The sequence below is a fragment of the Protopterus annectens genome, chromosome 5.part1 (genome assembly GCF_019279795.1).
Source record: "Protopterus annectens isolate FY-2018-M chromosome 5.part1, PAN1.0, whole genome shotgun sequence".
Lineage (NCBI taxonomy): Eukaryota > Metazoa > Chordata > Ceratodontiformes > Protopteridae > Protopterus > Protopterus annectens.
This window is the reverse complement of record NC_056736.1, coordinates 69,294,010-69,321,650: the sequence shown is the minus strand read 5'-3', so window position 1 is coordinate 69,321,650 and position 27,641 is coordinate 69,294,010.

Here is a 27,641-nt window from a genome sequence, read left to right as displayed (position 1 = left end):
TAATAGTAATGCTACTCAACAGCAGCAGTGTAAACCTCAAGATGCATGCAGTGGAAACAGTCCTTAGCATGGGGTACAGCAATATCCATGCAGTAACAGACTCCTGGTACAAGGCTCCCAGGTGCACACCATCACTGCCAGGTCATACCTCATACCATGCTTGTCGTCCCCTACACATGCACCAAATCAGAACAGGGGGGATGTATCCAAAGGCACCTCAGATACACACACCCCCAGGTTGGTGGCACAGCACAAAGCATCAGAGCCTATCCATGTGCAACTAACAGTGGGTTAGACTGCCTTCAGGTTCATAGCCTGGCACACACCACCCTCCCATACCCAGGAAACCCACTTGGCCTTCCTAACAACACTGGGAATATGACGGTCTCTACAAACACCATTATATGGGTGGACTGCGACTACCCAAACATAGAGTGTGAGCATTACTCTAGCTCCAAGACCCTATCTGAAGGGTTCTTAGCATTCATTCCCTGCATTGCTATGGAACAACTTATTACCACTCCCACAAGAGGTGACAACATGCTGCACCTGTTCATCACCAACATGTGGACTATATGCACCAGACCAGTCATGTATCCCTCGCTGGTGGGATGACACCATCTACAACCTACACTGTATATTCACATACCACATGCAGCCCCTGCACAAAACACCACAGTCATACAGTTGTCTAATGCATATTTCATGCATTCACATGAGGCAGGCTTCAGACATGGGAACTATTGAAGTTCACAGGTACATATGTGTAGGTGGCACACACATGCATCATGTGTGCATTGACATTACTGATATAATGTATGTCGTGCAATATTGGGAACAACACCCCACACACATGGACAAACTGTGTGACAAAAATACACATGGCGTTTGTAGGATACAAACCCCTACCTAGCTATGTTATGTCACTTGTGAGAGACACAGTAGCAGAGTGCGCCATTTGCATTACTGGGAGGCTTGCTTCCTCCTGATGTACTTATAGGGTGCTGACATCATCAGTGTTTAGGCAGTGGAATATGCAGCATGTGTTGTGTGGTACTAGTTGCCAAAAGGGACATTCCTCTTACACATGGAATTGCACACATTACTCCCCCACACACATTCAGCACTTGCAGGATTCAAACCCCTACCTAATTATATTACAACACTTGTGAGAGACGCAGTAGCAGAGCGCGCTATTCAAATTACTGGGATGATTGCTTTCTCCTGCTGTACTTATAGGGTGCTGACATCATCAGTGTTTAGACAGTGGAATATGCAGCATGTGTTGTGTTGTACTAGTTGCCAAAAGGAACATTTCTCTTACACATGGAATTGCACACACTACTCCCCCACACACATACTGAGCACTTGCAGGATTCAAACCCCTACCTACCTATGTTATAACACTTGTGAGAGATACAGTAGCAGAGTGCGCTATTCAAATTACTGGGTATAATTTCTGCTCCTGACATATGTATAGTGTGCTGACATCATTCTGTATGAAGAGGTATGTACATCTGTTACTATCCATCAGTACAGGGGAGAACATATCTATGCATTAACTTTGCACAGACACAGTGGCCTACTGTACTGCGGAGGCAGATGCCAAATACACTGTGGATAGCCTTCTATATTCTGTAGGGACAACAGCCTAGTATTACACTCTACGGCCATATGTTTACCTGTCAGATGCAAGTATCTGTTGCTTATATACTGTCTGTGGGTCTTTATTGCCATAGCTTTCCCTATCTCTATGAACAACTTGTGTACTGTGAAGATGTTTGCATATGAGTGGGATCCAGTACTTTACTTATGTCTCTGTTGTAATTTCACTGTGTGCACTGGGCAGATTTCTGTATTGTGGGAGGTTCCTGTGTTAACACATACAAATGCCAGATGTGTGTGTGCAACTGCTGAACTGTGACATGGCCTAAGTGTATGAGCATGCCCAGTTCACAGTTTCTATGGCTTCTTGACTGACACGTCTCATTTATCAAAGTGTGTGAGCATGCCCAGTGTGAACTTTCCTTATGTTGGGATCTGTGGTCCACCACATTTGTGTTTGTGTGTGGACGTCATCTATATTTCACATGTACAGTTGAGTGTTGGACATCAGGTTGTGTTCTTACTGCCCAACTGCTTTGTGTCTGAACCTAACAGGCATTATGCTGTGCCTGCAGGGTCGCCATGGGATAGTTTGCATACAGTTGTCAACATCCTTTCCTACTGACCAAACAGTTGTATTGTCGTATAGTGTACTGGTGCAGTACTTTCACTGTGGTGGACAGTATCATCGGTTTCAGTCCTATCACTGCTTGTAATATTTATAGTGAGCACACCAGACTGGTTGAGGGCCAGTTGTGCAGATATGACCATGTTGCATTTTGTTCAGATATGGACAGCATAGTACATGATTATCCGACATTGTTAATGTATTCCACAACTTGTGTGGACAGTGACAAACAATGGCCATGTGCCCTAGTCCATTTGTAATGCTAGTCAGAGAGTGTTTGTCCTTCAACACACATTTACTGGTGTTTGCCATGACATATGTCAAGGTTAGTGTGCTGTGCCTCTGTCTACCCGTGACATACAGGTGATATCAAGGGTACACCTACCATCTCCTATCCAGTCATATGATTCCTCTGGATGACAGTCAATGAGGGACTCCCTGAATAACCTGTACTGGGAGTTTAGTCATGAGTGGAGTGAGCTTCTGGGTTATGGACCAATCGATACAGCATGTCCTGTTTATGTCTGTGCTGGGGTTCAGGCCTGTCAGCTGCATAGGTCACCAGCATTCAGATTTGACATGGTGCCAAATGTCCATTGATACCAGCTTGGTCATGGCTTTATACATCAGGCACAGTTCACCTCCAGCCAGGTGGTATGGCACTGTGTGGAGCTGCAGTTTGTTTAATCAGGTGACACATGGCATCTGTTACAGCTCTGCGATCCTCCTGGTGGGGTATTTGTGGGGTCTTTCCAGTTGATGCAGGTGTCTGCTAAGGTACATCCCTGAAGGGCCATTGTACACAATTGTGAGGCTGCTGATGGATGATTGGAGAGGGACATTGACCTACCATGACCTAGCTGTGCTTACCTTCATGATTAGGTGGGTATATGGTATGTTTCTGTAACCACTACAGACACATGGTTGTCATGTGCAGGATATCTATCACCTTGTGCCCCCAGGTCTCTTATTGCTCCTGATGTACTTACTGGGTTAACACCTATGTGGTAATTTCTGGCCATGTACTGTGTTTCCACAGGGGATGACTATACACTATTCTGCATTTAACTTGTTGACATGGCTGTGGCACCACTTGTCTGTTTCTATGTGTGCCTTTTGTAGGTTGCTTGTGTCAGCTGGAGGGTCCGATATGGTGGGCAGTTTGTAGTCCTCTGCGAACCTGTTCAGACAGAGTCCTTCCATATATAGCATACAAGAGAGGTCCCAGGACCATGCCTTGTGGGATGCCAGTTGTACCTGGTTTGCAGTCTGACATGACTGCAGCATATCTGACCAGGTCAGTTCTGTCCTTGAGCTGGTTTGCAACCCGTCTACTTGGTTAGGGGTTTATAGTTAGGCTGGTGAGCTTATCTGTACTGCCAACTAGGGTATTGTATGGAAGGGTTTAGCAAGGTCCAGATAGGCTGTGTGATCCACATTCCCCACATCAATGGCCTTGGTGCACGTTTCACATGAGTCAGACGTGTAAGGGGCAGGATCTGCCCTATGACAGCCACACTGGGTAGGGTCCAATGTCTGTAGGTCCCCAATCTCATTATTCCTGGGATCCATGATCATCCTCTCCATTACTTTGCCAACCTAGATAGTCAGGGTTGAGGGGTGATAGTTTGCAGTATCCATTCAGGCACCACCTTTGTGGTGAGGGACCACTGTTGCTGTACACTGCTCTTTGGGTACATATCCTGTGGTAAGACTGATAGTGCACAGTAGTGCTATTTGGTGTTCCATTCTTCTTACAGTACTTGTTGGACACAACCCAGGACACCATCTGGTACCATTGATGCTGTGTGGTGTGCTTTGTAGATGCTGGCTGTTACCTCAGCATCTGCAATGTCAGGGGGCCAGCACTCTGCTGGGATAGATATTTGGCAGTTAGGTGCTGGTAGGGAGTTTGCAAAGAATCTGTTAGGTAGGATGTTGGCAATGTGTGTGGGTTTGGTGTATTGTTTGTGATATTAGAGTGCTGCCGAGCATATCTGTGGATTATCACCATGGTTCCTACCATCAGGTAGGACAGCTGTGTGATAATCCTTTGTGTCCTGCACAATTTGTATCGTCATAGGTTCATAGGTTCATACTAGGCTATCTGCCCTGGCCTTGTTTGAGCATGGACAGACTGTGTGTGAGTTTCGACACCCCTTGCAATGTGCATATTATGCCCATGTAGGGTTTACTTTACTAGATGTGACACAGGGATGGCCCCCAGAGTACACCTACTATCTCCCATGCACTTCACCAGATTTCTCTTGTTGAGTATGAGTGTGGAGCTCAGCCTATCATGGACTGGGATTCTGTTCCAGAGTGTAAGGAGCCTCTGGGTTATGGATCTGTCCCTCCAGCACATCCTATTTATCTATGTGTGGTGGTTCAGATATCTCGCTGTGGTGTCTCTGCTGGATTTGGGGTTTCTGCAGTGGAGCATGTCCATTCATTCTGGATTGGACATGGCCTTGTACATCAGGCATACATCGCCTCTGACTGGGCAGTATGCTTGTGAATTGGGCTGTGGTTTCTTCAGCCAGGCTGCAGATGTCAAATGTTTGGACCCTTTATCCTGTTAGTGAGGTACATTTGGGGTCTTTCTTACTGCTGCAGGTGTAAGGTAAGGTACATACGAACTGGGGCATTGTTGTCATGTATGGGACTGATAAGGGAAGAGTATGGGGGCACAGTGACCTCTCTTGATCTACATATGCATCCTTTCATATTAAGGTGGGCAATATAGCAGGTCTTCCTGGCCACCTTGGCAATGTGAGTGTCACATGACAGGTTACCGTCCACTTGTGTCCCTAGGTCCCTGATTACTTCTTCCATACATAATGTATTGCCACCTATGTCATACTTTGTGTGTGCCTTGTTTGGTATTTGTTGAGACATTCATACTCTGCAGTGTCTTCAGGAAGGCTGGCTGGGGTACCTGGGTTTGTGAGTGTGGTCTGTAGCAGGCTGCAAACAGGAACACAGTTTGAGCCACTGTTACTTGCCCGTGGATAGTCCATGCTGCTTCTTGCTGTGGTACCAACCTGGGGGTGTGGTTATCCTTGACAATTACTGATAGCCACACTCCTATTGTAGTGTGTTCCATGTTTTGGAGCTGTATAGCATGGTATGAGGCATAACCTGGTAGTATTAGGGTGCTCTTCTGGGCCTTGACCCAAGTTTCTGTTACAGAACAGATATTACCATTCTCCATGCTGTGCTGGGTTTGGTCTGCATGCACCTTGCAGGTTAGACTTCTGGCATTGGGTAGCATTACGTCCAGGTTGTTATCCCTTGTGCTACCTATGGTGGTGGGTTTGTGTTTACAGCCTTACCTATTCAAGGCACAGTGGGGGTGACAACAGCCTTTGCCAGTATCCACACAGCCAGGTGTGCTGGGTGCGTGCCATCCCTAGCAGGTGGGGCATCATATCTTGCTCAGCATGTCAGCCCAGGCTGTCAGCCATGTGTTCCCCCTTGCTAACAGCAATACTTCAGCCAATTATTGTACTTGATCTTGTTGTCTTCATAGTATGGCATCATGCTTGGTGAGGGTGAGATGTTAGGCAGGGTCTTCATGTTTGCATATACTAGATGGTCTTATATTGCTTAACACATGGCAATCATGCCTCACGTGGTGCTGCAGGGCTGCCTCTGTCGGATGCACATACTACACCCCCTGTACATGTTTGAGGGCAGGTTGTGTCATGTTAGGCGTCCCTGTTACTATATGAGTGTGTCAGAGAGGGGTATCATTCCCAGGGTTCCTACTGAGCCAGTGTATGTGCTATGCGTTGCCTCTTTGCCAAGGCCAGGGCATACTGGGCATGCCTCCTTCTGCCTACTGGGGCAGGCTCAGGTTGTTCCTCCTCTGAGCAACGCTCTGCCTGTGATGGCCTTGGCAATGGTGGGGGGCTGTTTGTCCCGGCCCTATGCTGGTCCTGCTGCAGCTGTTTTCACAGAATCATATTATGTAGCATAGCACATACCATGAAAATTTGGGTACATGTAGTTGGTGAGTACTGCAAGGCTTCACCAGATGTGTCCAGGCACCGGAACTGTGACTTGAGCAGCCCAAACACACGCTCTATTACATTACATGTTTGTGCGTGTGCCTCATTATGGTGTTCTTGTTCAGGTGTGTGTGCGTTTCTGATGGGTGTCATCAGCCACGGCTCCAGTGCCTATCCTGCATCCCCCACTAGGTGACCATGTGGGATGTCCCCATTGGCAAATGTCTGGTACAGCTGCGTCAAATGCCAGATATGGGAATCATGGTAGCTCCCAGGGCAGCCAGCACACACATTCATTATTATGCCGTGGGCATCACACACAACCTGGCAGTTGATGGAGGGGAAGCCCTTGCGGTTAATGTAGGCCCTAGCCCGCTCACCGGCTGGTGCTTTGATGCATATGTGCATGCAGTCTATTGCACCCACTACCTCAGGGTATTCCGCTATTTGATGGAAAAGACGCATATTGCTGGCCAATACCTCATGGGAATTGGGGAAATATACATGCTCACTGACATGTGCTGACATGGCATCCAGTAACTGGTGCAGTACCCTGGAGGCTGATGCCTGTGATATCCCCATCATATCACCAGTTGGTCTCTGGAAGGTACCTGTTGCTAGTATTCTTAGGCCAACACATACCTTGGCTTCCACTGGGATGGGTTCCCCTCTGTTGGTTCTGTGTGTGAGGCGTGGCCTGCACAGCTCAACAATTTGCTGCAGGAGGTCTCTGTCCACTCTATAGTGCTCCACTATCTCCAGCTCATGTAACCCCTGGTAGGTGCCCCTGGGCCTGTACACTCTTCTCCGTCTCCTCACTGTGGGTTGTCTGGCAGCATTTGCATTGTCACCACCCTCATCAAGTCTCCTATGTCTCCTTATAACAGCTATGGCAGCCCCTAGCATGTTTGGTCTGAGTGCAGCTTTTTCAGTTTTCACTTCTACTAGCTTACTTCTGTCTTGAGAGAAACATACTGCAATGCTGTTTGCAGTGTTTTAAGTGCTGGGCTGGGCTAGTATTCTGCCTGTGTAATTGCCTGCTTCTAATTGTTTTCACCTGCTAGCTCTACCAGTATTCCCTGCTAGCTTCCTACTATTTCTTCTGCTTCCTTTTTCCTCTCTGTTTCCTCAGGGGGAGCAGCACGCATGCCAGCAAAAACACGCTCACAGTGGCTACCACGCACGCACACATGCTTACACGGACTAGAATCTGCTTATTCGGGTTAAAACGCACGCACACCAGTGCAAACAGGTTAATAGATCTTTACACAAGCTCTTACATTCTTACTCTGCCTTACACGCATGCACTCTGTCTTACTCGCGCCTTCCAGCACACACACGCGTGCATGCACGCACAGCAAGAAATTTTGGTGTTGGCCACAGTGTACACCTTCCATTTCTTGACTTTCCCATGCTTATCTGTTGACACTCCTCTTTTTATGCTGTGTGATTGACATCTTTCACATACCACTTTGCTCCAATGAGCTTGATTTCTTCCTGACATTCCCCCCGTGATGTCACCTATCTCTTACTCTGTTACTCCCCCTTATCTAACTCTTACACTACACAGAATGTGCTCATTTGCTATGTGACAGTGTGATTCACTATCCTACCACTCATTTACATAGGATTGCCTAATAATGCTTAGTTACATGTCTTACACTCAGCTTCCCCCCTTAGCAACCACTAGACGGTGGCCATGTTGTTTTCGGTCTGCTAGTCCCTGCATTGCAAATCCATGCATTACATAAAACCCACATTTGTGGGTTTCAAACCTTTATTTTTATGTCTTATTTAGCGCAGCCCATTTGCATGGGGCTGTGCTGCGTTTACACATCGCCGATCGCTGAATAAAAAAAAATTATTTTATTTCATGTTTGCATCGGGTTACCATGCCAATGGTCACATATTTGGCCATTGGCATGCTGCCTGCAACATATGCACACTTTATTTGGAGCTGTCATGGCTCCATTGTGTTATTTGCAGTAACGTACTCAGTTGTCAACTGAGTACATTTCTGCACCTAACACGACTCTTACACGGGCTGGTTTCAGCTTCGTGGATCGCTAATTTACCTCATTTGCATGCCTTTTGGCTGCAAGTGAGGTAATTGGCATATCCACGCCCTGCCCATGTAAGAGTCATTTTAGCTGGTCTCTTACATGGGATTTCGGGCTGTTCCTGGATCGCGATGGCTGCATGGAGTCTTACACGAATCTTAGACTCCGTGCAAGCCATCATGAATCCTGCCCATGCTGTTACAAATGAATTTTTCTATTTACTTTTTTTAACCATTGTTGTTTGTGTGTATTATATGTTAATTACCCACAACATTTTTACCACTTGATGTGTACTGTTGTCTTCTATAAAACTCTGTTTATGTTTTACTATGTGTTGGTTGCATTCATTCTGTTAAATTGCTTAAAGTAATTACAATTTTTCCTATCTGACTTTTTAACCTTTTATATGTGTATTATACTTGGAGTTTTTATCCTCAGGCCTCCCCTGAAAAGAGGTAATTTATGGCCAGACAGACAATTCCACTTTACACATGTTAATAAATGGCATACAAGCATAAACACATTTCAAGATTTTCTAACCAGTGTCTTTAAAGCTACTACATCTACAAAGCAGCTGGCAGACATTTTAATAACACCTCTTCATTCCTTAAATATCACAGTTTCCTTGGGCATCTGTTCCATTATCCTTTTTGGGTATTCCTCAATAGAAAATGTCTCAGCTTGATAATATGCCAGCTTATATGCCTGTAGCTAACACCCAGCTTGTCAATCACTAGCTCCCTGATTATATTTCTCCAGTGTTTCAATTCTCTGACCATGGCTACTATTATTGCATTTGAACCATGGGATACCAATTTGTGCATGCCCTATATTCATCCAATTTGGGCATTTTTCTTTTCCTCATATGAAAGTGACCACAAATGCAAGGAATTTAATGTAGTGTGGAAAGTAATGTCCACTACTGCATATTGCATGTAAGAATGTGCCCCAAGGGAGGGGAAGAATGTTTATGTTTTGTTCTGGGGAAGTGTTTATCAATCCTTTGTGGCTGACAGTTTATTTTCAGAGGAGCCATTTTGATCGTTCATTTTGGAAATGAGTATACCCATCTGCAGCTTCTAGGACACAAATTCCCTTCTAAAATTGTACAGTATAACTTCTTGATCTTAGATATGCTTCACCTCTTTAGTAACAAAGTTAAAAGTTTGCCTTTGCTCACTTCAGAGGAAATGTTTTGTTGTACCTCATCAAATCTTTAAAGAACTTGTCATAAATGGAATAATGTGTTTGATGCTGAAGTTCAAATTATTATCATTATTATTTTGGCCCTGATTAATCTTCTAAGGATTGTGTCAAATCAAAGAGGAATGTGGTTATATGGAAGATATATGATAGCTGGTATTAACTGATCACTTTGCAATTGATTGATTTTGTTTTTCATCATGTTTGTTGCTTGTCTTGTGTAGCTAGTTAAGATGAAGAGGCTCGGGTGTTCATTTATAAACTTTACTACATACAAACACATCAGGATTAATAGCAGCAACACAAAATATACATGAACTAACTGACTGACTATTAAACATACATACGTGCAGCTCACTACAAAATGGCAGTCTTGCTTGCACATGCTCAGTATTTATATACACATGCTAGCTCACTGGAAAGGTTCTTAAAGGTACATACACACTCTGATCTACATCCTCCCTCTATACTGAGCTGTCTCGCAATGATAATGGCATTTGAATAGGCAAGTAAATTATACCAACAATAATGAATAAACAACATTTATGTTCAAGTTACCATGTATCCGGAACAAGGTCTGGAATTGTGACCTGATCTTGTAATATAGTAGTTAGGACTGGGTTTAGCAACAGGAACAGCCATTGGTGAACAATCTGCTTTAGGACTCTCGGGGACAGGGATATTTGCTGGAATGTCTGCAGGAACTGGAACATTGGATAAGTCACTCTGAGAGCTCGAGTCTTTATCATAGAGAAGATGCTGCAATTCTGGCTCGGACATCAGTACTAAATGTTTCCGATTCCATCTTAATTCTGTTCCTTATGATTCCATGATGTACAAGCTGGACATATATTTTTCGTTACTCCAATCTGATCAAATGTTTTTGCTGCCTGAATCCTCACTATCTCTCCTTTTTGTAATGGATTGAGCAGTTTGCTGGTCTTATCAAAATAGGTCTTCTGGGACAAGTGCATTTTCAGAAGTTGAGCTTTCACTGCGTTGTTGTTCTTAGCACACTGAACCAACAGATTGCTACTGATTGGTAGTGTGATTCTAGTTTGTCTTGACATAAGTCTCTGGGCAGGTGAACCAAGATGATTATCGCAAGGAATGTTTCTGAGATTCAGGAGATTCAGAAAAAACATTAATATTGTCTCATTTCTACTTCTCTAACAACAGTTTTGCACTTTGAACTGCACTTTCTGCTAAATCATTTGACTCTGGGTATTCAGGACTACTTGTAACATGAATAAAGTCCCACGCTTCAGCAAATCTCTTGAACTGCTGGCTTGCAACTTGTGCACTATTGTAAGAAATAACTTTGTGCGGACTACCATGGACAGAAAATATGTCTTTTCAACTTAGTAATTATAGTACTGGATGTGAGATTAGGAAGTAGGTCAATCATGAACCAATTTGAAAAAGAGTCTACTAATACCAAGTAATGTTGACCATTCCATTTGAGACCAAGGTAGTTCAGGAATCTCATTTAGCTGAAGTGGTTCTTTTTGTTGATGCAGTTTAGTACTATTACAGACAGAACAAGATGGAAGTACTCTTTCAATATCTCTAGACATAGAAGCTCAAAATACTAGTCCTCTTGCCCTTCTTTTGGTAGAATCAGTTCTTGGGTAGCCAAGATGCAAGATGTTAATATACTCTTGTTGCAAGGATTTTGAACAATCACTTTTGGACCTTTCATGATGATGCCATTGTCAGACAAAAATCTCATCTCTGTAGGGAAAATATGACTGCACTTCTAGTGGTAAACAAAATTGCTTTGATGGCCAACTTCAACTGATAAAGTGGTTGAGCTAATGGAGAATTGGATCTGAAGCTGTATGAGTTCTAAGCTCAACAAGACATGTGGAAGAAAATGTCTCACTTCCATTACTTCAAAATCAAGTTGTTCATTTTTATGTTGTTCAATATTTTTTTCTGGGTGATCTGGATAATGTATCTGCAAGATAAAGAAAGTTTCCTTTTGTGTAAACAAAATTGAAATTATACTTTTGCAATTTTAACATCATGTTTTACAGGAGCTGTGTGCAGTGGCTTTCTCAAAATAGTGACTAGAGGTTGGTGGTCAGTCTCAATTTGAATAGGTCGGCCATAAATATAATTATGGAACTTTGAGCATGCAAACACAATTGCCAAAAGCTATTTCTCTATCGGAGCATACTGCATCTCAGTTTGAGTTCTCGAAGCATAGGCTACTGGTCTACCCTCTTAAAGAATGACTGCATCAAGACCAAACTTAGAAGCATCACAAGAAAGAGTTAATGGTTTGTGAACATCATAGTATCTTAAAGTAGGTGGACTGGCAAATTCTCTGTTTTAGGATATTAAATGCTCTTTGGTGTTTTTCTAAGCTGGACCAGGTTACATCATGCATGGCAGTTCTCTTAACAATGCTGAAAGTTGGCTCAAATCTGGAATGAACTTGCCAAGATAGTTAATCATGCCATGAAAACTTTGTAGGGCTTGAACATTGTCTGGAGCTAGCATCTCAAGAATTGCTGTGTGCTTGGAAGGATCTGATCATAAGCCTAAACTAGTAAACAAATGACCAACAAAAGTAACTTCTTGTAGCCTGAATTTGCACTTCTGAGGATTCAGCTTAAGATTCACTTCATGGGCTCTTTCTAGAACTTTCTTGAGGTTTCTATCATGTTTGACTTCACCATTGCCTCCTGCCAGAATATCAACTACTATAATAACACATGGATAGCCAGAAAAAAAATTGTTCTATTGCACGCTGAAAGACTTCAGTGGCAGAATTTATCCCAAATAGCATTTTCAAAAATCTCTACCTGCCAAAAGGCATACTGAAAGTGGTTAGCAATGAAAATTTCTAATCAAGCAAAATTTGCCAAAATGAACTTTTTACATCTAAGACAGAAAAAACAGTGGCATATGGCATAAGAGCAATAACTTTTTCGACTGTATGTATTGGATGATGAGGTTGTTTTAGAGCTTTGTTCAAGTCTCGTGGATCAATAAATATTCTAATATCATCTGAGCTTTTCTTACAAGCTACTACCATGAAGGATACCCATTCAGTTGGCTCTTCTACTGGACAAATCACTCCTGGTTGCACCATTCTATCTAGCTCGGCTTTGACTCTTCCCTGTATAGCTACTGGAATTTTCCTTGCTGGTCTGATGACTGTGCTGACTTCAGGGTCCAACTTCATGGAGTACACAATTGGAAGTTTGCCTAGTTTGTCTTCGAAAAGATCAGCATAGGTAGAAAAAATAGTCTGGGTGAAATTACAACTGTTGTCCTTCAAGCTTAAATCATGGACTTGCTCATTTATTTATTTTATTTATTTATTTAAATTTGTTGACCGGCAGTGTCCGACTGGACGTAGGTCCATTTTCAGCGGAGGCCCGGGGAGAAAAGCTCCACAGTTAAAATAAACAGACAGTAGTTACATTGGATTACATAGCGATTAACAATTTAACATAGCAATTACAACATATTTACAGATGAAGAACATAGTACATCAGTAGACAACTAGAATCTTTATCTGTGAAGTACATAACAGACATTAACAAATGTTACAATGAGAAGTTCCTACTGTATAATAAATACTAGGCTTATAAGCATCTGAGCTTGCTATAATCAAGGTAGTTAGAGGAGTGGAAAGAAAGGTAGTGGTTGGATGGGGTGGGTGATATTACAGTGGGAGTTGCAAGGGCATAGCCAGCATGTTTTTAGGTGCGCTTTTAGTAAAGTTTTGAAGTGGGTGCATGATGGTACGGAGGTAATTGTGGGTGGAAGGGAGTTCCATAATTTGACTATGGTGCAAGAGAATAGTGCTTCACCAGCAGAGTTATTGGCTTTGGTGATCTGTAAGTGATTTTTGTTGCTGGATCTTAGTGATCTGGTGGTGCGATAGGGTTGGAGTAGATTCTGGAGGGATGGGACATTTAGTGGATGGTTTACTAGTTTGTGGGCGAGTGAGAGTTGATACCACTGAAGGAGGTGAGGGAGTTCAAGCCAGCCCAGTTCAGCAAGTGAGAGACAGTGGTGACTACGGTAGGATGCCCCTGTGGCAAATTTGGTGATTTTGTTGTAGCAGGTCTCTAGCTTGTTTAGATCACATTGCCTTAGGTTGGTATATATTGGAGAGGCTTAAAGTAGGGTGGAGATAAGGTGGGAACTTGCTATTGAAATCTTTGCTGCTTTGGTGAGAAATTGCTTATTTCTGTATAACGCTCCTAGTTTTTTGTGGATTTTTTTATGGTCTTGGATATGTGAATGTCAAATTTTAGTTTATTGTCTATTTCCACTCCTAGCAATTTGGTGTGTTCAGTTGGGTATATAGTGGTGTTGTCTTTTGCTGTGATGTTAAAGGGAGAGTTGTTTTGAGTATGTTTGGTGGGTTGGAAGATGAGTAGTTTAGTTTAGTTTTGTTTGGGTTGAGTATTAATTGGGCATCGAATAACCAAGTTTCAACAGAGGAAAAGGCTTCCTGTGTGACTTTTTGCAGTTTTGGTAGGGACCGGGCTGAGCAGATGAGTCATCTGCGTATTGTATAAGTGTGCCATGTTTGGTGGCAGAGGCTAGATTATTGGTGTAAACACAGAAGAGTAGGGGTCCAAGGAAGAATCCTTGGGGAACCCCTATGTAGACAGGTAGTTGGGGAGATATGTCATTCTGCCATACAACGGATTGTTGGCGATCAGACAGGTAACTCTGAAACCAGTTGGTGACTGATTGTGAGAAGGATAGGTTATTGAGGACAGAGATAATTTGTTTGTGTGGGACCATGTCAAATGTTTTAGATAGGTCTAGGAAAGTAGCAGAGGAGAGATAGCCATTGTTTTTATGCTGAAGGATAGTGTTAATAAAGGAGAGTAAGGCAATGGTGGTGCTATGGTTTGGTTGGAAACCATGCTGAGTACAGGACATGAGGTTGTTAGTAAGGAGGTAGTCTGAGACCTGAGAGTGTATGCATCTCTCTAGTATTTTGGAGAGTGGAGAGAGAATAGCCATGGGGCAATAATTGGTTAGTTCTGTGGAGGGTCCGCCTATGTGGAGGGGAATTATATGTGATACTTTCCACAGTGTGGGAACGCAACTTTCTGACAGAGATCGGTTAATCAAGATGGATACTGGGTAGGCCAGAGTATCAGCTGTGATTTGTAGATATTCACTTGGGAGGTTGTCTGCTGCTAATTTGATGGGTTTAAGTTTAGTTAAGAGTTTTTTTATGTTGGCGGTAGGTACAGGAGAAAAAGAGAAGGCAGTGGGGAGATTTCTAGTTGAAGGTATGGGTTGGAGGGAAGGGGGGGTTGTGTTGTTTAGCTAGTGATAGTATGGTTTGTGTGAAGTGTGTGTTGAATGAGGTAGCAATATTTTCTGAGGAGTGAGGGATGTTAGGAGGAGGGGTGCTGACTTTACCTGGGTGGAGGATGGAGTTTATGGAGGACCAGAATTGTTTGGGGCTGTGTTGTGAGGAGTCTACGGCAGACTGGTAGTATTGGAATTTGTCCTGTTTTATTAGCTTTTTGACTCTGTTGTGTAGTTCTAGGAATTTCTGTCTAGTTGAGGGGGTTTTGGTTTTGCGCCAGTGCTCCCAGGCTTTATCCGCGTTTTTCATTTCTGACTTAGTGGTTTTCTGTAGCCATGGGGAGGGTTGTGCTTTGATTCTGGAAAATCTTATGGGGGCATGGTAATTAAGGATGTTCAGGAAGGTAGTATTAAAAAATTCAACTAGACTGAGATACTTTAGAGGATGCCAGTTACATTCTTTGAGGGATGAGATGAATGTGAGTGGGTTAAAGTTTAGTTTTTTACGTATTTGATGGTAGATGACAGGTTTAGCTTGGTATAGGTATTTTTGAGTAGGAATGTTGGGGAGTGATCACTGAGGCTATCTGATAAGCAGCCTGTTATATATGACTGGGGGCTCTTACTGACTAGTATCCAATCCAGGGTAGTGTGCTTGCTCATTAAATGAAAGCAGCCCCATTTTCAAACTGTCTCTCAGGTCTAATAATGCCTTTTGACTATGTAAAATTTCAAGTCATAGCTGTTCCCAGCAGAGTAACATTTAAGCACTACTGAGCCTTCGGTTTGAATATCTTCACCACCATAAGCAACAAGCTTAGCACACTCAGCCAAATCAAGCTTTTCACCAGCTCTTACTCTAGCAAACGTTTCTGCTGACATAACATTGCACTTTGAACAAGTATCAGCTTTGACCTCTGTTGGTCTCCCATTAATCCGAACAGTACAAAACACTTCATCCTTTGCCCGCAAATCTACTGCATTGGCTGTTTCACTGAACCCAGACACATCACTAACATAAAAAGTAGGGTCACAGCTTTCTAATTGATCAGCTTGCTCTTGGAATGTTCTCTTTTAATAAAAGAATGAATGTCTTTTGATTTACAAAACCTTTGAAAATTATTTCACTTTTTATATTTGTGGCATTGCTGATGAAAAGCTAAGCATTTTTCGTTTTTAGACATGATCTCCACCACAATTACACTCTGGTTTTTCCTTGTTTCAGGCTGTACCACTATATGGCAGTTCCCCCTCCCATGCATACACAGCAGGTGCATACACACATGAATGTTCTCTTTCAATGGCTTGTGAACCAGCTAAATAAAGTAGAATAAATGCCTCTGTATGTGTCTTTGTCAGAAAATGCAGCCTGTATGAAAATATTGTACCCTCCAATTTTCTACAATATTATCAAATACAAGTGGAGCAGGTCTGTGAAATGCTTCTGCCATGTCAACAAAGTATGCTTAAACACAATGCAAAATATGGCCCTTGTAATTATGTATGCACATGCACACACGCACAAGGTACTTTTAGTAATAAGCTCTTTGAAAGACTGTACTTTGTGAAATATTCTTTGAAATGGCTGTAGTTTGCAAAATACCTGTACTGTACTGTAATGCTGCGCAAACTTGCGAGCACTTTGTACACTTCAGATACTTCAAATAGCTTTAGTTAATGCAAAAAAAAAAAATAAAACAGGGAAAAATATGGTCATTTTCCTTCTTTTATACATCTTATGTGATTCGGGTATAATTTCAAACATTTTTATAACTATTTTCGTAACGATTTTGAATATTTTTATCAATATGTCGCAGTTTTGGACATTTCATTTAACTAGAAATTTGTTTTGAGCATTCTGAGTGCTTCATTTTATATTTGTTGAGTAAAAAATAATTTAAGCAAATTTTAGAACCTGGAATTCATATCTGACCTATTTTGCAAGTTGTTTGAGCAGTAGGGATGATCCACTCCTATATATTCCTACAACTTTAAGTGAGTGCCTCATGGTCTTGACTTTGGATCCCATTCTGACACCATGTCATTCGTCTTGTGTAGCTAGTTAAGATGGAGAGGCTAGGGTGCTCGTTTATATTCTTTATTACAAACAAACACTCCAGGATTAATAGCAGCAGCACAAAATATAAACAAACTGACTGACAACTACAGATACACACATGCTTACACGTCTGCAGCTCACTACAAAATGGCAGTCTTGGTTGCACATGCTCACTATTTATATAGATGTGCTAGCTCACTGAAAAGCTTCTTAAAGGTACATACATACTCTCAACTACAATATTCTAATTTCTGGAATCAGTAAGGTTGTGAGGAGAGTCAAACTGCTTCTTATATCACTCTTGCTTCTTTGTAAATTTCAAACTTAATTACTCCTGTTCTATACCTACCTTACTACTCCCTTTCTGGTTAACTTATGTACTGCATGAACCTTAGAGACAACAATGTATGCAATATAAATTCTGACACATTTTATAATTTGTGTTATGCTTGTTTGTTTGAGGCATTGTAGTTTGTTGTATTTGTGGAGCTTTTCTCCCCAGGCCTCCAATGAAAATGGGCCAAACTTAGCTCAGTCAGACACTCCCAGTAAACAAATGTAAATAAATAAACAAATGCATGTATTATTATAGTATTCCTTACACCAAATGAGTTTAAAGTAATTAAGTGAATAAATAACTAAATAATCAAAAACACTCTATAAAAGGCCTTAAATGCAAAGTCACATATGGCAGAATTTCGTTGTGGCACAGCAATCTGAAAATGACTTCATGATTACTCATCTGCTCCTTCCAAAAGCAAATATATAAGCAGATAACCCTTAAAGATCAGGACACGAATGGAGGTTTTACATGCCAGTACATACATAGCATTACAACACAGAATGCCAACTTTACAATGGTCATTTAGTAGAAACCCTTGGCAGTTTTTATTCCCATCTGCCCTTTGAAAACTAATTGTATTTACTAATACTATAGCTGCAGGTTTGATAGACTATGAATCTGTCATGTCTAGCCTTAAATATTCAGAATAAATACTGGTCCTTTTCGAACAATATTCTTAGTAAAGGGTCTTCATATACTTGACATGAAGTGAACAAAGCTGTGAGACAATTTCGAGTCACTTACTTTTCAGTGAAGGTATTTTTCTTGGTGTATTTTTATACTTGTTTTGTGCCTTAAACCCTGTTAACAACTGAAAGACATTTCTTGCATTGAATATGCTAGAGGAAATATCACAGTAGGCTGTACATATTCCTGGCTTTGTCATGAAAATCTAGTGATGTTTCTGTGTGAAGATGGTCCAGCACCTGGTACGTTTCCTTGGAAAGTACCTTGGTTTGGTGAGGATATCTCATTTGATCACTTCTTTTGTCATGCTAGTAACACTTCTTTGCTCAAAAATCAGGGAGGAAGCCAAACATAATGGAAAGAAAGGCCCAAATCAAAGACAATGTTTAAATATTCGTCTAGTTCACTTAAAAAGTTAATAGAAATACAAGTTCTGCTTCAATATGCCCTTTCTGAAAAACACATATGGTATTGACTGACTATAATCTACAATGAGTTACCAGAAAGTCAAGCATTTTATTATGAGGCAAAGGGTATACATATTAGGGAAATCAATGACATTTTGTTACACTGTGAACAGTTTTTAGCACTGTGGAATGCGTATTATGTAAACTTACATGCCTGCATACCTAAACTTTTTTTTTTTTTTTTTTAGATTTTTAGAATTTGGAATGTATGTTATGGTAAAGATCACAATATATCTTTTAGGTGGCAAATGTAAATGCAGCTGCATGCATGTTACATCTGTGCAAGCTAATTTATGTGTTACACAAAAGATAAAAAAAGCAAGTTAAATTGTCTTGCACAGCCTGACATCAGCTAAGAATAGCAATATGCAAATTATTACATTAACACATGCATACTAATGTTACTAGAAGATTTTTTTTTCTTATGGCAGTTTGATAGAACTCAGCACTAGTTTTCTATCTTGTTTTGATAAAGTAATTGATTGCAGCTTCAGCAGGGTTTTAGCAGAAATTCTAAACTGGAACATCAGAGAATAAATTTAATAAGATAGACTTTTGCTGCACTAAGGCTTGCCTTATAACTAGCTTTTGCTATATTGGTTTGCTTAAATAATCCAGATGCAACTACAGTTGTATGTTAGCAGAAATACTAAATTGGAGCATCAGGGACCAACTTTAATAAGACCGATCCTCACTGTAGCTGAAAGCGTTACTTGCATTATTTCTGATTGAAAGGAGTTCCCTGGACATCACACAGCACAACAAAGAGATGTAGTGCAATGTATTAAAAGATACGCTGCAATAATTTAATAAATTCACTGAGCTAGCATATCTACAAGAATTTATTGCATACTATCTTTGAATGCATTTTGCCTACATGTGAAGGTGTCAACAGGATTAATTTTTGTTCCATGTTTGTACCAGCTATTTCAAGAACTAATTTCTAGTGCTAAAACTTTGTTTGACAGGTACATATTTTATTATGAAATATGTGAGTGATCAAATGTTATACCTTCAATTTTTTTAAAATCGGAATTTAGATGTCTGAGATGGGCAAAAACAGTCATTCACTAATGTTGTTGCCTTTGTGGATCAGTTTAATTTGGAAACAGAGAATTTGTTAGTGTATGTTTATATGTATGCACATGTGCCAAAACCTGATTATACAGTAGATAAGGGAAAAAAGTCTGAAAACAGAGATGTTAATAAAACCATTGATCAAAGATTGATTTGTACTGCCTGGCCATGCTAATCATGTGCTAAAGCACAACACAAGTAGCTATAGAAAGAGTGAAACATTAGCCCTGGGCTCAACATATTGCCATGTTATAATTAACCATAATCTGCAAATACAGCTCGGAAATGAGCTACTAAATTAGTGATAACACAAATGATTAGGGGCGTGTTTCTCAACTTCGGTGGATACTTGCCTGTTCATTAATAAAATGCAGTGGTACAGATGACTGACAAGTTAACTGCTCATTCCAAAAAAAGTAATTACTGATAGATAAATAGACTTATCATAATAATGACTGATACATATTGAGACAGGATGACTAGATTTATTTAATAAAATTAAAGGTCACACAAAAGCAAACAGGTTACTCAGCACAAAATATGAGTCTTGTATACCACAGGAAATATTAATTAATGACTCTATTGACTCAGTGTAAAGTAATACATTTCAAAACTAATAGTTTGCAAGAAAACTTTTTTTTTAGATTTCATTGATCTTTCATTCTTTCTAGTGCTGAAGTACAGTATGTTTATCTAGACCACAGGATGACACAGTGCAGTTTGAAAAAGCTGCATGACAACTGTGCACATTGAGTAAAGTAATACTGGTGATTTATTCCACACAGACTTCTCTGTCGCCCAGATTTATATCACTACACAAAGATAATAATTCAGAGGCATTCCATTGCTTTGAAATTCTATTTGAGCAAAAATTGTATCTCCTTCATCATTTCTGATACTTGCTGTTATGCTTTTCTTTAATTTATACCTGCCCAGGCACATGCATCAAATAATAAACCAGATGCAGATGTTTCCACTCTGCCTGCTATATGCTACAAGTCATGCAAGGATTCTGTTTTGGACCATTAATGCTTTATACTTCTATCTATGCTCCCTGTCTTCCATATAATGAAGCCTTTTTAATCTAGTGGCTTATATTTGAAAGTACTGATATGAGTAGGTGCTGCAGATAAGTCAATAGACAGCAGGTAATGTAGGTATTAGGTACACCATTCAGGGAATAACAAATCCCATTCTGTAATATGCTGCTTATTTCATTGTATGAAACAATGTAAATCCCAGTGTTAGTCATAATTCGCAAAGATAGCTGTTGCTGGGACTATCCACTCGATAGGTGTGCGTGCAAAAAAAATTTATATTTCAGTTCAGAATAAACACGTGCTGAAACAGGTACATTTTGATGCCGATCTATGAGATAAGGTTAAGGTATTCGCTTGCTCCCTCGGGTTCATGTATGATATGGGTAATGATGACCACGGGAAGAGCGAGAGGAGAATGAGATGCTTTGTTGTCTTCCCGTCTCCTTAGGTGGGGAGGTTCTTGTGCATCTCTTTTGCTTGACTCCCTAATGCAGACCGAGGGACATGGCAGAACACAATAGCTCATTGTGAAGATCATTTTAGGAAGTGAAGTAAATTAAGGCTCTTGCAGAAGTGATGGCTGCTTCTCTTCAGAACTGACTGCACTGTGGGCCTTGATGATCACTGTCAGGATGACTTAAGGAGTTAGTATGTAAAATAAAAAATATATATAACCAAGCACTTCATAGCAAAATATATTTCCAGCACCCTTCTCATACATTTTAAAGTAAATGAATAGTGAAGAGTGTTATTCATGAGATTGCCATCTGATGGCCAAGAGCTGGTGTAAGAGAAGTTAAACATAAATATTTATTTCATTTATTTTATTTTAACATTTGTTTACTGGGAAAGCCCAAGCTGGAATGAGCCAATTTTCAGTGGAGGCCCGAGGAGAAAGACTCCAGATGCATGTCTTTGTTATAAATAAACAGTTGGCTTCTTTTTTTGTTTACCCTTTTGTTGACTAGGTTAATCCTGCTATATATATTGACCTCTTTTCAATGAAAAAACAAGGTGGCAGTTATACTATATATATATATATATATATATATATATATATATATATATATATATATATATATATATTATATAGTAGGGAACTATACCTGCTTTTTTTTTTCTTTTTATAGATGATGTGAGATCTTTTACATCCACCTTAGATATGACCAATTCAAGCAGACATAACCTCAGTTTAACATCTGCAGGATGACACAGTCAGGAGTGTAGCACCCCCTAATGCAACACTACAATATCAGAAATCTGATCACATAGAGTGGGAATCGAACTAACAGCCTTCAGGTTTTCCAGGCAAGTGTGCAATCTATTGAGTCACTGACACTGACATAACAACTTGTTTGTATTTACCGGTTAATCTAATCTATTTTGAATTTTCTGAAGTTGGAGCCTGATTTATGTCTAAATGAAAAAAGTTTAAGGGTAGATTTTTGGTAAGAAAGATGAATGCAAAAGCTGACAGAGAGTGGTCACTAAGGCTTGGTGGATGAATGCAGATGTCTGAGGTAAGAGAGTGATTTTCTATGATAAGGACATAAAGAAGAGAATGGCTGTGTGTTTTGAGGGAGGGTCAGGTAGTCTATTGTATTAATTGTTTAAGTTTGAAGTCAGAAAGGATGTCTAGGATGTCATTGTTAATGGGGCCTAGTACTTTGATTTGAACACACCACATAGAGGTAGGATGGAAATGTTTTTTGTTGTTGAGACAATGTCTTTTAGTAGGTTCCTAAATTTCACAAGTATGGCAGGTGGGGAGAGGTGAGCAATGGCAGAATGGAATGTTTTTTTAGTGGTAGATAATATCTTAACTAGTAGTCAGTTGGGAAGTTAGTCTGACAGAGAATTAGCTTGATTGGTAACATGTAGTTTTAGATAAGATTTGTATAGCAAGAGTGTTCCTTCCCATGTAATACATGATTTTAATTTGGGAAAACATGGTGCATGGGGGGGGTGATCTTTTTTGATCCAGGATTCTGTTATAACTCTGATGTCTGGGTTGGGGTGTGCTATATAGGTGTGACATTGGTCAGTTTTATTTCTCATACATTGTACATTGATTTGGTGGCAGCTGAGTGGGCTGGGACCAGGGCTGGGTTCAATAGTTCCTCTTAAAAGTATTTATAAAGTCTTTTGGGTGGTTTTAATTGGAGGTGAGGTGACTTAGTTGATGGGTGGAAAGGTGGTAAATTTGATGGTGCTCGTGTTGCAGTTGTTGATGTGATAATTGTATGGGAGGGACTAGAGGAAGAGGAGTGGTAATGGAGGCTTCTGTGTAATTTGGCTCTAAAACACTGGCAACCGCATGACTCTTTTCAGAGTTCACAAACCAAATGATGAAGCAAGCCCAGTTTAACAAATCAATAACGACCTTTAGCTGGAAACATAATGCAGTATCCAAGGAATACAAACAGCAAGATATTTTTTTTCTTTTACCAAACGGACTTTAATGTTTAAAAGACAAGTACACAGGTGTAGCACCTTCATCTAATCTAGACCTCACCAGAACTTGTAGTAACATATTCACCACTTCCTTTTATCAGTTCACAAAGTCATGAGACCATTTAAGTTACAGGTACAAAATGCAAAAACCTTAAGAGCATATACTTCCAGAAGGACAATTCGCATATAAATTCATATAAACCCTGCTAAAATGTAAAAAAAAATTTTAACAAATAAAAGTGTTTCGCAACTTACTAGCTGTAATCTTAAGGGCATAGTAAATATTAATACAGTCATTCAGTCCAAGAGTTACAGTGCATTTTCCTTAAATGCCACTGCAACTCTATCATTTTAAAAGAGTTCTCCAATTCCCCCATCTGACAAATGTCCACCTTTTCTCAAATATAAATGTTGAACAGCATGCTTAGCATGATGGCACATTTTCCATTTTAAAGCTAATACAGAAAGCCTCAATGGATTCTCAATAAGTGAGGTATTTGTTTCTACCAAGTTTTCTCCATTTTCTGCATAGTAGGCATGATAGCACCTTTTTCCTCTGCATTAATGACATTGCAAACTGCACACCTACCACATTTATGTGTTTGCTCAGTGAAACTCCCTATGCTGTACTCTGTCAAGCAAGTTCTTAAAATTGTGCCTCCTTCTATACACAAAGTTAGGTACACCTCCTACAACATCTTTAGGCAGTTTTGCTTCTTCCAACATCCACCAAAATATTTCAATTATGTTAGCTATTCTTGTACTGTCAAGGACTCCAAGTAGATCATTTTCAGTTAAAGGCTAATCTGTTATCTGAGTTCTTAAATATATTTTACAAAGGGTGAAGTACACATACGTAATGCAGGGTCTTACTGTATAGTTTCCTGTCAGCCACTTGACACAGCTTTAGAGATGATCAGGACAGACATCGTTGCTGGCATGTGTACTGATTTTGTTAATTGTTTTTAGAGTCATGGACCATAGGCAGGTGCAAGGGTTTTTTTATTTACTGAAAGCTTTTAGTTCTATAAAAGTGTAAATGCTCCTGAGCAAGGCTAATGTTCTCCTGTATGAGTTCAGAAACACAATTGTTTTCTACATCTACATATGGGAGTAAATTCAAGTAGTTAAATTGGTGGATTGTGTCTCATCCTGTTCTGACATTAAGAGTAGAAGTAAACTAGGCTTGTCTTTGGTCCTCATCTAATAGCACATTTAAATCACTGAAAATTATAATTGTTACAGTATTCAAATGATATAGTCCATTACTTTTCTGCAAATTACATAGCACATCTGCAGAGAGGAAGGTACTTCTGTAAAGAAGTGAACCATGAAACATTTTTACATTTGAGAATATCTTAACCTTAATAATTTACTGAAATCATCTCTCAATTCAACTCTCTAGTTTTATTGCTAGATATGGCATCAAAACATAATTACCATGGACTGCATCACAAAAAAAATACTAGTTTGAGGTTCCTTTGCTAATTGTTGCCCTTATCAATACTGCAGACTAGCTCTATGACAGCAGATAGGGTGCTGCATTTCATACTGAATTTTTATTATAATACTGGCAGTAATTATTTCAGCAGCAACACAACTGCATCTGGTTCTTGATGGAGAATGTGTTACTGCACAGTACTTGAAACTTTGCATTGGCCTTCTTACTCAGTTGCTTGCAATCTTTTCAGCTATGCTTTATACAGTGTCTGATGTACACAGCCAAAGGAAGAGGAGTGGTATCCACTCTAAAACCAGGGCTAACAACAAATGTCTAAGATGCTGGCAGCTGGCTCTCTGCAGACAAAATACTGACAATGCTTCCATATAATTATTGCCTTTCATCTGTTGATTATGCACTAATCCAGAAATTAAAACAAACACAAATTTAAACAAAAATCAATAAGTAAATAATAAAACAACCATTGAATGCAGATAAAAAAATAATGTATTAAAGCTGAGACATGATGGTCTCAGTCTCAGCATTTCAAATTAAAGCCATCAGAGGAATGATTCACTGCAAAGTGATGAGAGACAGAGACTATCATTTATGGATAATTCATGAGCGGATATGAGTAACCCATGGTTTATCCACAGTTGGCGTGGTTTGATCACAAGGGTGAAGCCTGAATGATTAAAGATAGCCAACTATGGGTAAATTCTGTTTTTCTTTCAACAGCTTCTGATAGTCTGAAGCAGGCATGATATGTACTGAGCATGTCCTGCTGTAGATGCAAATGGCTGCATAGTACATTGCTATATGTTCCTAGTATTATTATTATTAGGCTGTTGTTCTGTTTTCTGTAAAATGCAGATGTTTGCTCACATTTTTGGTATGTATTTCTTGAGGTTGTCTAGCAAATTGTTGAAAAATGAATTCACTACATAATGACAGATATGTCCATTTTTGAGGTACACCTTGGAGCCATTTGTAGGGACATTCTTGGCATTTTTTAATTAATTGTATTGTAATTTAACTTAAATCCTCCTTTTATCAACATGAATCAAGTTAATAGAAATCTTTCTGGCTGGGAATACTTGATTTTTTCAATGGGCATGCGGACTAATCTGTCCAATTAGTTTGCATTTTTGTGAATATTATATTACTTTGTTTAGGCAACAGTGTGTTCTTCAGCTTCTTTGTGACTTTTGTACATAGAAATAATATGGGGAGAATCTCAGCCACAGTTTTTAAATATTAATCTACATCACTTTAATAATTGTTGAAATAAGATGTTTTGAGTCTGTATACATTTTCTGAATGAACAATCTTTTCTGGTATTTTTAAGTAATTGCAATGGGTGGTTCAGAGAATAAAATTATAAGGGAAAATAGATAGTGTTTAAAACTTTAAAGGAGTTGGAATGGCCAGACTTGTTTCTGTTGGTATATGCCAGATGTACAGTGGACACACTGATTTAGTTATCCAATCAGCGTGCACATTTTTCAATACAAAAAACATTTCATTATATAATGTATGATATAGTACAGTGCAGTATGGCAGTTAAAGGAGTAGCTGAAAAGATTATGCTGCATGTTTGATGTTTCCAAGTAAATGATCTATGTGGAGTTAGAGTAGAAACTGCAATCAAGTCCTTAGTGGAAGATGCATTGCTACTCTTCAGCACTGTAGGGTTTCCTTTTGGAGATGCCCATGGGAGAGGTCCTCACCAGAGTGGTTGTACAAAACATCTTGAACTAAGTCTTTAGAGGAGGCAGTAATTGCTTAAAGTAAAAGGCCTATAGCAGAAGAAGGCAAGAGGCCTAGAGTATAAAACAAACCCATTGTGGATGAAGTTTAGACTATTGAAGAGTCCTCCAATAAGAGCAAGTTTAGAAGCAGATGGGGCTGGAGGGTCCCCACTGAAGAAAATGCTCAAATCTGAGCAACCTGGACACACAAATAAAATCAGAGTTACCTGTGAATTCCTAAAGCATTATATTCAGGAAACAATTGTCAGGACTGGCCTATATATGTGTAGCAGGAATTGCAAATTCTAAAACTGTTTTATTTGTGCAACTTTCAGATTGCATGGATTTGAAGAAAACCCAGTTATTTATTTTCCGCAATCAAAAGGTAAAGTGGGCATTTATTTGTTTTCTTTAAAAGTATGAATCAAAAAAATCAACTTCAAATAAAAAGCTAATGGGTTTAAATCTAAAGCTTGATATAAGGGTTGAGAATGTGGTAAAAGTACCTATAATGTTTGAATTAATGACCACAGCATATCACATATGGTGTAGAATTTTTGCAAAGTTCTATTTCTTCTACTAATAACCACCATGAAAATATATGATAAATGATTCTAAGTAACTCAGTTTATTGAGCAAGGGTGAAGTATGTCACCTTCTAAAATGAGACATTGAAACATTATCACAAGTTAGCTGCACTACACACTAATGAACAATTCTGCTTTAGGAAAGGCTAGGTTTCAATACAAAAGAAGGCACTGTGGTGTTATATACCCAAGTGAAACAAAACTCTGACGAAATGTATAAGTACTTGGTAAGTTTGATTATATAATTTTATTCATATGTATTTTTACAAACATTTGTAAAAGCATATCTACAGAAGTGATACAGTGACAAGCATTAAAGTATTGCAGAAGAAATAGTTACATTCTGACAAACATGGTTCAGTTTTGGAAAAGGGGTCATTGCTGCAATTGTAACAATGTTGTTCCTATTGAAGTTGCATTCTAAAATTTTATATTGAATTTACTAAGGTGTTGTCTTGACAGTAATATATTAAAATTCTGTTTGTAACACCAAGCTTATAAACTGTTTTGTAAAAGAAGTTACCAGACCAAACCAATTAGAAGTTGTCTTAATATAAGAAAGATTAAGAAGTACAAAGCATATAAAAGTGCGTTTGATGCTGGTGCCTTCTGAGTTACTCTTTAATAAGCTGCTGGTAGTGTTAATTGCTGCATATCAGAGTACTTCCTGATAAAACAGTAGACTGTACCTCTGTACATAAACGAAACATGAATCATTTCTACATCTGAGACTGTCTTAGCCCAAACTGAAATGTAGTGTGTGTGTGCATGCGCGTGTGTGTGTGTGTGTGCGCGCGCGTGTGTGTGTGTGTGTGTGTGTGTGTGTGTGTGTGTGTGTGTGTGTGTGTGTGTGTGTGTGTGTGTGTGTGTGTGTGTGTGTGTGTGTGTGTGTGTGTGTGTGTGTGTGTGTGTGTGTGTGTGTGTG